Raw genomic sequence first — 16,617 nt, forward strand, 5'->3', positions numbered from 1 at the left:
ATTTCTAAGTATATATTTTTGTGTGACTCTATTTCTAGTCTATCCTTTGGTTGCAATATGGCCAGGGTCATGATTCTCCATGGACTTCTTTGCCCTCTATGTAGTAGGATGGTTGGGTGTTGGTAGATCCTTTGTTACTATCCTTTTCATGTCAGAGGAGACTCTTGGCATGGAGGTGTCTCTATTATAGTTATAGATATAAATGAAGGATTTTTCCTCCTATGCTCCATCTATGCTATTTTAATGTTGCCTTTGATGCTTGAAGACGACATTGGCAAGGATATTTTCTTGGCATGCATTAGGTTTTAGTTGTGTATTGAGGTTAAGTGTATACCCTATGGCCTACTTTTCTCCCTCTCTTTGATTCCTTCTTCCAGGTTTCTTCAGGCCCCTCTCTCTCATCATTATGTGAGAAGCTCTAGGCTAGGGCAAGGATGTAGTTACTTGGCTACCTTTCTTTCTTTCCTTCTAGTCATAGTGGTTTTTTTCCTTGTGGTGTGAGATGTGGTTTGTTCATCTTGGATCCATAGAGATGTCTACTTCCTTTATGTGGAAGGCTATGCTTTCTCTCTGTCATGGTGGTTTCTCTTTGTTTCCCTACTTGAGGTGAGCTTCCCTCTTTGTGATATGGGGTTTCTTAGTGGGTATCTAATTAGTGTTTAATACTTGGAGTTTCTTGATCATCTTGCTAATCCTATGAAGATTGTAACAATCACTTTTGATGTGTATATTTATAGTGTTGAAAAGACAACTAATTGTGCTTTGAGGAAAATTGTAGTTGTTTGCATGCTTGAAGAGGTTGTGCTCCCTATGTTGATCTAGTGTTAGTTGATTGACCCTTTTAAGGAAGACCTCTTTTGGATTGATGTGGGAAGATTTGTTGATAATGACCTAAACTCTGGCCTACTTAAATCCCAATATTAAAGGGGGAGCCATGTGCTCCCCACATGTTCAATAGGCTCTTTGAAGATCTTTTAGACAAGGTAGTTTTTCATGAGGGTTACGGGTCCCATAGTAAAACCTAGAAACGTGGTCAAGAGATCCCTCAATCTTCTTATGAGGGTCTTCCTTACTCTCTTAGTCTATCCTATAATAATAGAAAAAAAATCTATTGGATTGTTGAAAGGAGTTGTTGGACAGGGGTGTGAGTCTTACCCACTCTTCTAGTTTTGGGCTCTTCTTTAAAGCCATTTAAAAAAAATAAAAAATAATTTATATTTTTTATTAAAGAAAGCAACAAGAGGCTTTTGACCTATGTAATGAACATCATTCACTGGACACTATTAAACAATATTTTAATAGCACCTAGTGCCATACAAGAAGAAAAATATCAACTAAAGTCTACTTCTGTCAAAAATAAATGTCTATATAAATAAAGATTAGCATGGGATAAGCCCCCATACTAGATACATTCATGAACCAAAAGCACAACCAAAAGGCCATGGTGAGCCCTTTAAAACCAACATCAGCCACCTAGTTATAGGAAGAAAATAATGAAAGAGGAGGAGACAAATACATCCTTGTGAAAACCAATAACCAACCTCAGGAAATGCACAACCTATTATTCTTTTACCATTGTAACCAAAGGTCCACAACCAACATGATCACTAGTTTAGGTCACTAGTCCCAAAAATATTTTTCCCCTTAGAAAAATCCCTTCTCCCCTTAATAGAAAAGCGATCTACCTCAATAGAAGAAAGAAGAAAAAAGACCACTAAACCAATGCTAGGGAAGAGAGACTTCTAAGTACTCATGTTATCACAAATGGTAGCTCAACTACCTTTGAATTACATATAGCTTACCAAAGCCATTAAAATCAAAAGATTCAGCTCCATCTCTATTGGAGCCAATCTCCCCTCCAAAAAGATCCAAGAAGAAGCATCTGACCAACTCTAAGTCCACCACTTGGGTGGACTCAAAAACTCACTTGGCCACTCCTCGATATATCACACCACCTAAAATAGAGAGTCACCAAGACAATTGAGTACAATAGGACCTTACCCACCAATGAAATGGTGGCATCAACATCACATCTAGTCCCATCAATCTTAGCCCCAGATAAATTCCCCACCTCAATAGTAGTAGGTTTCACCTCCATAGAAGCCAAACAAAAGGGGTCACAACCTTGAACCAAATAGGTCTAGAAGATCAAGGGAAAAAGATAGGCCACTTAATGTAATAGCAAATAGGACTAAAGAAAAGAGATTCACCTCTAAAACCCATACAAGAAGAAGCTTCTACATCAACATAGGGTAAAACCCCCTCCACTCAACCACCCTTAAGAAAAGTATCTCCCACACCACTAGGGGGTAAATCCACCCCATTATGCCCCCTTACATATAAGAAAATGGCCTCCAATTTCCCTTTGAATCAGATACAACACATTCCCCTTATCCACTACTAGATAACAAAAGTGAGCCCCCTCTCAAAAAAAAAAAAAAAAAACTCAGAGGTTGGTTCTAAGGGAGGGAAACCAAATCACCCACAAAAAATGGCTTCAAAACCCCACCAATATTATAGGGTAGGGAAGACCACCCCTACCATTAGAAAATACATCAACTAACTTTTTAATATCCAAAATATTAGAGGATAACTTCCCTAAGTGGCGCCACTCTAGATCTCCAACAAAGACACACATCTGCCTGACTCTAGATTAATGAAGCCCACAACCACCACTACTCCAAGCCTTATAGAAACATAGATGAATTCTAGTTGTAGGATATAAAAATATCTCCCAAGCCTTCTCTCTATGAGGGAAGCCACCAAATCTCCAAACCCAAGCATGTCTCTGCCCAACACAACCTAAGTCCAAAACTCCATCACAGATATGCACAAACAAGACCCAATACTACTCTGTCTAGATTAATCCAAGACCTTAAAAGGGAGATTTAGATATTCCCTATCATCATCATCTTCATTATCCTCTCCTTGGCTACCAACGCTTTCAATTGAAACCCTAACACCACTCACTTTTCTCACCATCATCACACATTGATTAAAGTAACTTGTTTTTCAATGTTTTTGTTCAAACAATTTATAATAATTTTAAAGTGTCCATTCTAGTGCTTGGATATTTTTTATTTCTATTTTGGCTTTTTTTGGGCTCGTCTTATCTTTGGTGTGAGTCTAGTTCCTCTTATTTCATATGTATAGTGGGATTCTCATAGTTTTGTTTGTTGGTTCGAGGAGGCATATTTTTTAGAGGTATGGTTTGGGGATCCTAAGAAGCCAAATAATCACTCTAAAATAAAGTCTTTTTCTTTGGTTTAAGGCCAACTTTGGTTGTTGGATTCTTTCTGGAAATGGGTGTTTGTCTAGATTATTCATTCTTGGTTTCTATTCTTCTATCTTCTTTGTGTTGCTAGACCAATAATTTGTTTTTTGGTGGTAAATATTCATGTTGTTGGGCTTCTAAATCCCCTTCAATATCAATTTATAATGTCCCCACAAAACCTACTTTAACTATAATAAAAAACATGACATATACCACTTAATCTATTTATTAATTACTTTGTAATCATACAAAACTGTGAAGTTTCTATGGATATCACAAAATGCACTTTTGTTTAATTTGAAATCATATGAAATATATTTTTTCTATGGAGAGAAAATAAATTGCTTATGACCATATGTATGAATTTCTTTAAAGTTGAATAAAAAAATGAATTCAATTTGCAACTAAAAAAATGCATCATTAACTATATTTATCAAATAATTTGAAAGAATAATACAAGTACTTTTTGTTTATTAATTAAAAAAATTGTTCAAATTTTCATTTTGTCCTTGCATAGACATCACTACATAATAATAGAAACTTTTGTAATTGGGCATGTTGAGAAATTTAGAAAATTAAAAAGAATACTATATTTTTTGGTTGGGTTGTTAACAAGCTGAAGAGATAAGAGTCATTATCAAAGATAATTGGATCATTTGAATATAATTTCATGGTTTTTGTGAAATTCTAACTTAAAATCAAGATGTGGCTCTCAATCATTTTATCTAACTATTGACATATTAGTTCATCCAAATATTAAATCAACACTTGCAGATAGCTTTATGTGGCTTCCATTCATGATTATAATACCTATATTATCACTTCCTACAGAACACAATGTGCATCTCCAACTTGGATAGTAATAATGGTATTATTATAGTGGGAAAATAAGATGCACTATTATTTATTTCATTTCTTTTATTTTAATTAAGTGTAGTAGATACTATGTTGTGGATCAATTTCAAGCTAAGTTTAGTATCTACTTCATTAGATAATTCTTTGTTGTTTACTAATCTTTACAATAGTAAATCCTATTGAGGGTGGACCCTAATAGGTTTTTTGTATTAAATCCCTTATAGGGGTAACACATGAGCTTGTGTTCAGAAGTCATTTAAGAAAGATGCTTCTAACATGAAAAATCTTTAATAGATCTCATTAAAGTCCCTTAATTGGACAACAATTGATAACATCTTTGTAATATTTTAATAGAGCTAAGCTCTTGATTTGGTAAACTTTAGGAATGTGTAAGCTTTGTAAGGATTGACTTGCACACTATGGTTTTTACCCTAGTCAAGTTTCCTCAAGATAAATAACATATTATGTTTTGCTCTGATAATGTTCTTTATTTTTTCTTAATCCCAACCAATTAAGTTGTAGGTAGCACAAACCTATAGACTAGTGTAGAGTGTGGTAGAGAGTGAAAAGGAGAAACTAATGAGAATACTAATTCACCCCCCAACCCCTCCCATCTCAATATAATGACTTGTGTTTGGACCAACAACATCTCCTTCCACTCATACAATCCTTAATTAGTTCTAAATTATATATTTCATTCATCCCTTTACCTAATTCTATTTAGTGGTAACCATTAATTAGATCAATTTTAGAAAAGTATCTTGCACCTGCAAAATAGTTAATTAAATATGCTATAATGGGCATGGAAAATCTATACCTTATGGTGTTATTTTTAAGTATGGTGTTATTTTTAAGTGTTCTAGAATTAGTTCAAAGTCACCAAGTTTATTATTTCTTGGGCACTAGTACTACAAGTATTGCACATGGGCTTAGGCTCTATACAATCAAACTGACTTCAAGAAATTCTTGATTTTTTTCATTTCCTCATGTTCTATTGTGATCTAATCTTGTATACAACCTTTTTGAGTGTTGTAGATCCTAGATTAAGCTCTATATAATGACTTCTTTTTCTCATAAGAGGTAGGTTTCTAGGAATTCCATCAACTATGACACCTTTGTGCTTGTCAAGAATTTTCTTAACTTCTTCCTGAGCCATAATTGGCCCCTTCATTTTGTTAGCCTTTACCTTCAATCATGAACCTTTAGCTTCTAATTTGTATACTTCCTTCATCTAATCCACAATACTTTTGTGGATTTTATCTTTTGTGAATGGACCTAATGTAAAAAGTGGGCATTTATTCTCGTTAATCTCTTTTAGGAACTCCTTCTTACCCATCAACATGACATTATCTTCTTTCAGTTTGATTTATTCTTGACTTAGTTCAATTAAAGGTTGTGATTCAATGACCTTTTCATTCTTTGTGATAGTATACATGTTTTTGAATCCATCATGTTGTGCTTTTAGGTCATAATATCATAGCTTACCATGTTGATCTCTATGCCTAAGTTTCCTATTTGTGTCCAAACATTTAGTCATTTCCTAGGCAAGGTTAAATGGTCATCACTATAACCTAGTCATCTAGTAAAGGTCGAGTACATCAAGACTTGTTTATATTGCATTACATGCTAAGCAAGTCAAAGATTTTTGAGCACCTCAATTGAGACCAAGTGCATATATAAGTCAACATTGCACAGTTGGGACCGAGTGAACACAATAGATCAAGTACGTAGAAGCTAAGTGCCAACATGAATATTAGTTATGATTGAGTATCAGAACATTTAGATGCTAAAAGATTAGTTTTTTCATGTGAGTTTGTAATCACATAGAAACATATGTAAACCATTTTTGGTTGACTTCTATACAACATTTAATGATTGTAGAGAAAGTTAAGATGGATTTTACACATCCTTATAGAAGTTATCTATCCCAAGGAAAGTAGATCAACAAATCATAAAATTAGAAGGGAAAAAAAGCAAAAGGGATGAATTGTGAATCATTCACTATGATCCAGAATTTTTGAAGATTATATATTTAACAAGGGTTCTAAACCTAGGATCATATGATAAAATGAATGAGTAACAAATGGGTGAATGTGCAAATGAAGGAGTGAACACAGATAAAATAAAGAAAGAAAGACTAAGTTTGAAAGGATATTAGATAGAGAAATCTAAGTAGTGAAGGATAGATCAAAGATATTAGATCAAGATTTCATAATGAGACATTGAATAGAGGAGATCTGAAATCATCTTTTAGAGAAAACAAAGTTTCAAGTTTTGAATCAGTCTTAACATATTGATCCTAACATATCTATTTGGAGTCTCCTAACATAGTGCTTACTTGATTGTAAGTGTAAAATATTTTGACAAGGTAAGACCTAATAGTCTTTAATATTTTAATAGGGTAGACCCCTCACAGGGTCAATCATCTATTATGATCAACATTGTAACCCTAATAGGTTAACTTTATTGTTGTAACAATGAATATTTGTGAGTTTCATCCCCACCCCAATTTTGTCTTCACATTGAAGTATTTCTAGGTAGCTAAATCATTTGTGTTATGTGTTGAAACTTTTCATGGATTTTATGTTTTAATTTTAGCATTATAATTTTCATGTTACATCTAAGATATGAGATGAATTAGGTATGAAATTAATAATTTTTTATTGCATGTAAAAGTTTAAGACCCTGATTCACCTCCCCACCTCCCCCCCACTCTCAGTATCTTGTTTCTCATCAAACCCTTCCAACAATTAGTTTCAGAGTGCAGTTCTATTCGAAGAATTATAGCAACTGGAGAGGATAAAATCTTGGAGATGGAGGAATATAAGATGGGAAAAAAAATTGAGAACTAGATGATTGATATCCATATCATATCACAAAAACTTGAATGAGAAAAAGAAGAGTTAAGAAAATTCTAGGGAAAAAAGGAATGAAACATGGCAATTCAACAAAATGACACACTATATAAGGAAATTGATACATAAGAACTACTTGATAGTAGAGAAATTAGTGATAGTGATGAAACAATAGTATAACTATTAGAGAAGAACAAAAATTTGAGAAAAGAGGTAAAAGGACTTGAGAGAGAATAGGAAACCCAATTAGCAAGACTATGTGAAGTGATAGAGAAAAAGAAGAAACTAGAAGAAGACAAAATCATGGCTGAAGAAGATAAAAGGTAGATGGCAACTAGACTTGAAGAAAGATTATTTGAAGTACAAAAGCTCAAAAAAAATCAATTGGATATGATGAATCAGTTGATAATTGCAACTTAAGAAGTAAACATGAAGGACATGGCAATCATAAGTTTAAGGTCACTAAATGAGAAACAAAGAAATGAGTTGAGGACTAAAAAGAAACTTCTAGAAAGAGTGGATAAAGAATGTGAAGTTGTTAAATATTTTGAAGAACTAATGAGATTAACAATAGACACTTCTGGACTAAGATACAACTAGCACTTTTCATCTACTAAAGAAGGAGAATCATCAAAGAGTGGAGAACAAAGAAATGCAAAATCTAAAGGAAATCCTACATGTCATTATTGTGGTAAACTTGGACACACAACCAACATCTATAGAAGCAAGAATGGTATGGAAATTTCCAAACCTAAGTCTATTGGTAATTTCTTCAATTAGAATAAAGTAGGACACCAAGCACATGAATGCATATCAAAGAAAGTTGAATCACCCATAAAGCCTAGATTTGAAGGACATTACTATAATTGTCATAGATATGGACATAATCTAGCATGACATCTAACTAGAGCTCATGAGTGTAGATCCAAGACAAAATCTAACTAGACATCTATAAAATAAGTACATGCACCAAGAAAAGGTAACTCTCGCAATTAAGATTAAAATACATGGTATAAATTTTATCATTATTGTGGAGAGCATGGGCACATTCCAGAGAATTGCATCAAGACACATTTAAGAGGAAATTACAAGAAGTGGATGAATGGAAAACTAGTTTGTTTTAGTTGTCTAAAAGTTGTGCATGTTAGGAGAAACTATAAATCTAGAGAACACACACTAAAAAATGGAAATTTCAAAGGTAAAGAAAAGGTTGAGGTAAAGAAAACATGGAAAGAGGTACTGAAAGTTGGAAGCAGTGGAGAAAGTGAAGTTGATATCATCGAATCGAATGGATCGGGTCATCACTATTAGTTCATGTTTTTCAGTGTCGCCATTTTTACTCATTATTTTTGGTTCACTCTTTTTTTCATTTTTTTAGTTTGAACCATTGGTTATGTCCATTGTCAAACTAAAAAATCAAGTTGTATTGACGTTTTCATATCTATTCAACTTTGATTTTGACCAATCTCCCCCTCAAGCTAAATTGTTGACCAAGTCCTCCCTTACAGCTAGCACTAACCAAATGCATTTTAAAACATCATTTTGTCATGGTTTGGAAGGTTTCTTGGTATAATAGATCATATTTCTTGTACTCTTTGAGCCTTTTGGACCCCTTGTATAAAGTTCAAATTAGAACACTAAGCCACATTGAACCTTATGTACCAAAGGAGCTAGTTCAAGGGTTCAAGGTTTCTTTCATTCCTCAAAGTAGCTTTCCTTGGGACAAACACTTGACATGCCATATGCACACATGGCACATGAGACACATTATAGCTAGTTGCCTCATCATGATTAGCATGGTTGTAGGTGATGTCATGATCTGAAAAGTGAGTACATGAAATCAATGGTCAAGTAAAATTGTCATTAATAGTCACACCAAAGTTTTGATTTAAGGGTGTGCAAGAAAAGATTTGGAACATGTAAAGAGGAGGAATCATTTAAAGTGCTTGCCCCCTAATTTAATGCCATTACCCATTTCACCCTATCACTTTCCTTTATGACATGACAAAAACTACTTCCATCCTCTATGTAATTAATGATCATGTCCTCCTTTTCAAAATGCATTTAAAGTAAGGTTTTCTAGTTTAAAAAGAAAGACATTAAGTTTCTTTTTCTCCTCAAAACAAGTAGTGGTAGGAAAGAAATGAAAAAAACTAGCCTTGTTTTATAGTTGAAATGGTCATCATCTTCTACATAATCCTTCCATCTTCTAGTTGTTTTTTCATCTCGCCCATGGGGTGAATCATATTTGTGGTTGTTTCCTTGCTTTTGCATTCAAAATAGAGCTCTTAAAATCATGAAGTCTACATTACACATGTTTGGAAACACTGCTAGTCTACAATGTAGGTCCCCCATTATAATTGATATAGACTTGTTAGGGGATTATTTGGGAGGGGTCTTAGAAAGATTGTGTGAAAGAATAGCCCAATCATTTTTCACTAAAGTATTAAACAAAAACTTTCTCAAGGCTTCCACTTTCCCTTTAGGTTATCCTTTCCTAGAGTTAATTCAGGATTGCATACATACGTAAAATGTATCTAAGGGAAATATATTCAGCAAAAATGGAAGTAATCTATTAAATGTCGATAAAGAGATGGTGTCCAGCTTGTTTCACGTAGAAGAGAAAGAATTTGCTAATCTTACCCCGGTCTTATCTATGACTAGATTTTCTAAAAAGGAAAGTGAATATAAGAATTTCATAGCAAAATGTTGGATGCAAGCCTTCTATAAGGGTGGTTCAAGGTTACCTAAATCTTTGAAGAAAAGCTCGATGACTACTTAGGTTCAAGATATAATGGTTCTTTTACATAGAATTTGTGGTTTCCTTGATGTCTCTATTTTTGAAAATTGGATATACTTCTATATTCAAATTGTGTTAACATTTTTGCAATTTCTATATTGGGTGGAATTAATTGTTAGTTCTCTCAGAGATCAGTTGAAAGGTGCCCTAAATCTACAGAAAGATTTATTCATATTATCTTACTTAATGTACATGCTAGCTATCACTCAAACTTTGCAACATTTTCTTCATGAACCTTGGACTAAGGATATCACCATATATAGTTATTTTCCTTTGCTACATAAAGATAAAGTTTTAGATGATTTTAGAAGGGTTCATGATGTTTACTTTGGGAAATTGTTTTTTGAGATGAAAAGTTCTTCGCAACATAGATTTTCACCCAAGTCTCAAAACATCCAATCTTTTGGTAGCCTACATATTCAATTCCCAAGGTTTAATTATTTGAGAATAGGAGGCTTTGATGGAGAACCTATACATCTTCCCAAGTTTTCCTTTGATAGTTTCATCTTGGTAGTAGTAGCATGCCAATTAATCTCTATGACAAATAAATTCTCAGCTAAAGAAGCTTGTGATATTATTTTCCTACTTAAATTAGGAAAAATAACATGTGCAAGCATGGAAGTTGCATAATGTATAAGCTATAATCTATTTAAGTTTGGTTTTGGTACTTATTAAAATAGGCCAAACTCTGATAACAAAAGAATCATTCATAGCTTGTTTGATTCTCAAGCGAAAATTGCTCATGTATCCAGTGTGGAAGATTTCTTAGAAGGTTGTTTGGATGAATTAGAAGTAAGAGGAGAGGGTTATCTAGGTTTACCATTCCCCAAATTACCCTCTTTGAATTGGAATTGGATATAGATATTACAAACATAGAAGAGAATGTGACCGACATTCCAACTTCCCAAGAAATTGAACCTATAAACCTTGTCATAGATTTGGATTCTAAGGAGGAAGATGATATTCTTGAAAAAATGACAAATGTGATTAAAAGGACAAAGTATTGGTTTAAATTGAAAAAGGGGACCCATGCTAATGGCAAGGTTGATTATTTTTCTAAACTTGGTCTCCCCATTGCAGGTAGCAGAAGGTTGTCAAGAATTTTCGAGAAAAAGGTTCACAACCCTCCCCTTGTGCATAAAACTCATTCTAGTAGGAAGACTAAAATGTTGACTCTAGCAAGCCCTCACAATGTTATTCAAGTTGATAGTGAACAAGATAAAGACTAAGGTGGAGAACTCATTGATAATAGCCAGAGAGTTCAAATGACCATGGGTTCATCTCCTCCAAGGGTACCAACTATAGCTACTCTAGAAGGGGATACTAGATCACAATGGGGTACTATCACTCCTAACTAGCTTGTGGCCTCAATAAATAGGAAAAGGAGTTCGGTTCCAGTTTCTTTCCCTATTGATGATATTGTGAGTAAATACACTAATAAAGCTCTCAAATCCAAAAGGACCAAAAGCACTTCTAGGATAACTTTTGATAGTGCAACTAGGACGAGCATTGCCAAAGTGGCCACTTATAACCATAAAGAGGGAGCTGACAAATTGGACTTGAGTAATTTTGAAATTACACACATATATTTAGGGGTAATGAACCATGAGAAAAAAGAACACTAGGTAGAGGCATCCACAAAAAAAATTGTGTTGCAATCATAGAAAGGTGAAATCGAAAAGAAAAGGCTAAACGCTAAAAATAATGCAATGGCTAAACACATTAATTAATTGAAAGAACAAAACTCAGTTCCAAGGAATCAGTCACAAACTACCTTTGATTCTAGTGCCCCTGAAAATTAGTAGCTATTAGAAGATTTCAAAAAAGGAAAAATGATGATGTTCATAGTATCTAGTTGGATCAACCTGGTAACAAGTCAAGTTCCCAAACTCATGTAGAATTTGTAAGATTATTTCTCTAGCAAGGATTTTTCTTGATGAATCCCATGTTCAATCTAGGACATGGAAAATAGAAGTTGAAAAACTATCAGCCATGGTCTCTCAACTAGTGAAAGTAGAAGAGTTCAGAACAGAAAAATTCCTCCAAGAGAAACCATTGCAACATGTAGATGCAGGTCTAATTCAAGTTCTAAGGAAAAGCATAGCCTAGAGAATGTCCAACTATACTTTTGCAATTTTAAGAATGCATTCATGTGAAAGGGATTTCAAGGTGTTACTAGAGTAGGTAGGGAGGGACTTCTAGTGCATCTATTCACCTTTGCCTAATCCCCTTAAAGAAGGGGCTTTGATGTAGAGATAATGGTCAAGAAACATGAAGAACGCATGTAGTCTGTAAAATAAAAAATTGATCTCACATCGTTTGACTTCTCCAAAGTGGCCAAGAGTGAAGTGATGTCAAGAACATGCACCCTATGACTACAAAGTTACCTAGACACTGTAAACAAAATGAAGTTGGACAAGGACATGTGGAAAAAGCACCTTCAAAGCATCAAGAATCTGAACATGACTATCATGACTAAATTCATGAATGCATTTAGGACATGGAAGTTGGCATGTGGACAAGGTGACACTGAAGATACTGAAGATTAGGAGGAGGAGGAAACCACTTGACCAATAAGTGAATATTTATTTTTTCTATTAAATTGCTTGAAAATATTTTTAATTATGGTTTTTAAAAGTTAAACTCTGGGTCTGCATACCCTATTTTAATGTTGGTTTTCATAACTACTTCTAACTATTTGAGAATCAAGTTTTCAAGGACATTCTTAGATATCTTCCTATTTAAGTTTGAAAGTCAATAGTACTAGGGAGATGGATATCATGCTATGACTATTTTATCTAAGACTTACGTTTATGCAAATTTTCTAATTTTTTTCCAGTATTGTATCTGAATAGTATTGTTCTTTTCAGATGGAAATGGTTGAATGTTCAAAGACTTATGCTTTGAATTCATTCATTATTGATTTAGTATTAAATCAGTGAATTGAATTGTTGAGGTTCCTTATGTGTTGGATATTTCTTTTCCTATGGTGATTATCTTTCAAGTTTGTTTATTTTGTGGAACATGGTCAATAGAGAAATTGTGTGTTCTCTCCTTTGTATGAATTTATTTTTATTATATTGTTATTAATTAGATTGTTCTCCCTATCAAGGAATAGATGGGAAGCCTTATTACTTTTGGGTTAAAAGTTATCTTCTTTTGGAAAGTGGTTTTGATTGAAAATCTAATAAGGAAGCTAAACCTTACTAAAATTTAGAGAGGAATTGTGAATGTGAAAATTCTTCAATTATTGGGAAATTATATTTTTCTTATGAGCTTGTGCATAGAATCTTTTTTTTTCTTTAATTTAAAAGACAAATTTGTACACCAATTGATTTTTGGCAACTCTGCTAGGGAGTTGATTCGAGCTAGTATTTTACTATATAAAAAGTTGATATTATCCTCCAGTATGGTACTTCCTCATTATGATATTTTCCCTATCTTGCAATTCAATCTTGGATTTAACAACACCCAAGAAGATATCATATTTGATCTTAATGTAGTAGCCTGGAGAGAGAGAGAATGCAATTAGAAATATTTTCAAGTAGGCCAAGTTCTTGAAAGGGAAGGAGATATTGGTGAATAGCTGAGAGGAGTTCTTGTGATTCAAGAAGCCATAGTAATAAATAGATTGGCCCAAAGACTAGAGTAAAAATGAATAAAGGGACCACAAAAGTTGGCTAAAAAGAGATTCAAAAGAGTTGATAGAGAAAGAGGTCTTATTAATGATGAATTCAAAGCTCTTGAATTAATTGATTTTAAAACTGACCATACTCACAAGGGGAAAAAAAAAGTATGGTTAGTTAGTGGACCTACTTCCTGACCACCATCACAGCCTCCCCTATCTCTACAAGATCTTGATATTCCTAATATCGTTATATCTACTATTTTCAATATCCAACCTCTAAATATCATCCTTCTTGCTATGGCCTTCTAGGGTTAAAAAAATACACCACTCCAACTTGGAGTGAATCCTGGGGCTATGCTCAATGGTGGTAAAGATCTTTTAGCTAAATTTAGTGGAGATGGAAAAGTTCATGTTGAAGATCATGTAAGCTCCTTCAAAGCAGCTTGTTGTATTGTGGATGTCCCTACTAAAGATGTCATAGTTTGACTCTTTGTTCAAACGTTTACTGATGTCAGTATTGATTGGCTTAACAACCTCCCCCATGCCTCTATAACCAATTGGGATACCTTGACTCATTCCTTTGAAGCACATTTCAAAACCTCCAGCTATGGGAATTCTCTCCTAATCCAAGTGTGTCAACTTAAGAAAGAAATGCATGAGCCCATGAGAGAATTCATGGCTAAATATAATAAACTTCTAGAAAGGATTCTTGTAGCCTCAAGACCCAATGCAAAAAATCAAAAGGGATTATTTATAGGAGCAATGCCTCTACACATTTATTTTTGTATGAGAATAAATATACAGATTAATTTTTTCGCTACCCAAAGGTTAGCCATTGAACTAGAAGATGATCTAATAATATTAGGAAAATGGAGAAGATATGTACAAAATTCCAATCCTCAAACTTCCACAAGCATAGATCCTATGGTCTAAAGATTAGGTAATGATGTTATAACATTAAATGTAGTGCCTGCCCCTAGTTTGCATTTTGTTATCGTTGCTAAACTCTTTTAGAGCTAGTTTTATGTTATTGGTTAGCAGCATTCTTTTGAGATTATCAGATATTGTGCTCTGGATTCAGTTTATTATGTGATGGGATCACTTAGACTTTATATTTCATGTATGCATGATGATCATTACATTGCTTTCAGTTATTGATGGTTATTAGCTAGATGGTTTATTATCATATGTGCTTTCTTATGGATACTTACCCCATACTTGCATGTGTATGGTGTGCGTGTTTTCTTTGCATGTTTGCTTTTGTATGATGTGTCTGATGTGGTTAAGGAAGGGAGTCGTAGTCACCTGCTAGTCGGGAACTACACGATGCACCACTTCCTACCATTGCTTGTTTAGTTTAGTATATATTGTGCTTGTACATGCATGTTTTTTATGTAGGTTGCAAGTACCAGGTATCAACTTCCCTAAATTGTCAGGATGAGCGTACCCTATCACATTATCTCAATGATAAGAGAGGGGAGATAAATTCTCAAGTCCAAATCCCAACCCTTTAAGCCATTTGGTCTAATTGGAAAAGTAGGACAAGTATCTGAGTTGAGTACCCTCTGAATGCATCAGATGATGTAATTCATGATATTAGCCCTTGGTTTGATTTTGTATGTATTTTGGCTATGATGAGTTTTCATATTTTTACCTTATGAGTCTTTGATGTATTTTCTATTAATTAATCCTAATTAAAAGATTTAATTAATGGTTTAATTAAATATAAAATTAATATGGTATTTTAATATTTATTTTATTTAATTAATTGGAAAATTAATTAAATAAAATAATTAAATTTGAAAATAAAAGTTGGAATATGACAATATTTATTTAATACTAATATATTTGGAGTTCATTTTTAAATAAATGACTAAATAATATTATTATTAAAGCTAATAAATAATTTAGCAATAAAGTTTTGGAAAATGAAATTTAAAAGTGGAAAATATATTTTAAAATTATTAAAAGATTCTAGATTTCATGTGATTAAAATATAAATATATTAAGATTGAAAAGAGGAATTATTAAAGTTTGTGCATGAGATTTAATAAATAAATAAATTAAATTGACAAGAATAAATTAAATATTATATTAGTTAATGTGCATTATATTTATATTTTCTCACATAGGAGTTGGCAAATTCTTGAGAGTTGTCATGTAGACAACATAGGGGTTTGTACTCTAAGAATGCACAAGTTGTCTACACTTAGAAGTTAGCATTTTATTTGAGCACATGGTGTCTACAACCTTAAGACTCATCTAGAAGGTTAGAGAAGACTCATGCTTTGTTGTCATGCATATCTTCTAGTTGTTTCTAGAGACACTCTAAATGCATCTTAGAGGCCTTTAAATATAGGCTCTCCTAGTGTGTTTGGACAAGCTTAATGGAAGCTGAATGGAAGCTACAAGCTACAAGCTTAAAATGGAAGCTTCAAATCTTACATGCATTGGAGAAGATTCATATGCTCATATTGCTTCTATGCTCCTTCTAGCACTTCTAGTCACATGGAAATTTTTGTTGGCTTTGATCTTGGACAAATTGCGTATGAGAAGAAGGAAGGGACTTTCTATGAACTTCTGAGACATGGAAAATTAGCATCAGTGTCCAGGTGCACTCATGATATTCCCATATTCTCTTTGAACTATTTCTCTTCCTATCTTCATCATGTTTTTTATATGTGTCTGAATACTCTCTGTGATTGAATCTACAATTTGAAATTGGAATCTAGATATGTATGGTTGCAAAGAAAACAATAGAAAAACCCTAGATCCAATCAAGGAGGAAATTAGATTTGAATCGGGTCTGGGTTCGAATTTGAGTCAACTTGAGAAAGATGATTTTAAATTTATATTCAAACCTATTGGATAGATTAATGGATATGTTTAGAAAAACAATGACTTAAAAGGAAAAAAATAAATTCTTGTTTAGAAAAGGTCTTTAAATCTAAGTATATATTCTGTTTTGTAAATCTGCATTTATATATATAAATGTATATTTTAATACAGTGATAAATGATAACAAATTTTGTATATATATATATATATACATACATACATACATATATATATATATATATACATACATATACGTATATACATATATATACATATATATGTATATATTTGTGTATATTAAAGTGAGAAACTTATTTAGTAAATCTGAAATCGCATTTAAAATGCGAATCACGAAACATTATTAAAA

This window comes from Cupressus sempervirens, chromosome 9 (assembly GCF_028749045.1).
Source record: "Cupressus sempervirens isolate cs-2001-9-10 chromosome 9, ASM2874904v1, whole genome shotgun sequence".
Classification (NCBI taxonomy): Eukaryota; Viridiplantae; Streptophyta; class Pinopsida; order Cupressales; family Cupressaceae; genus Cupressus; species Cupressus sempervirens.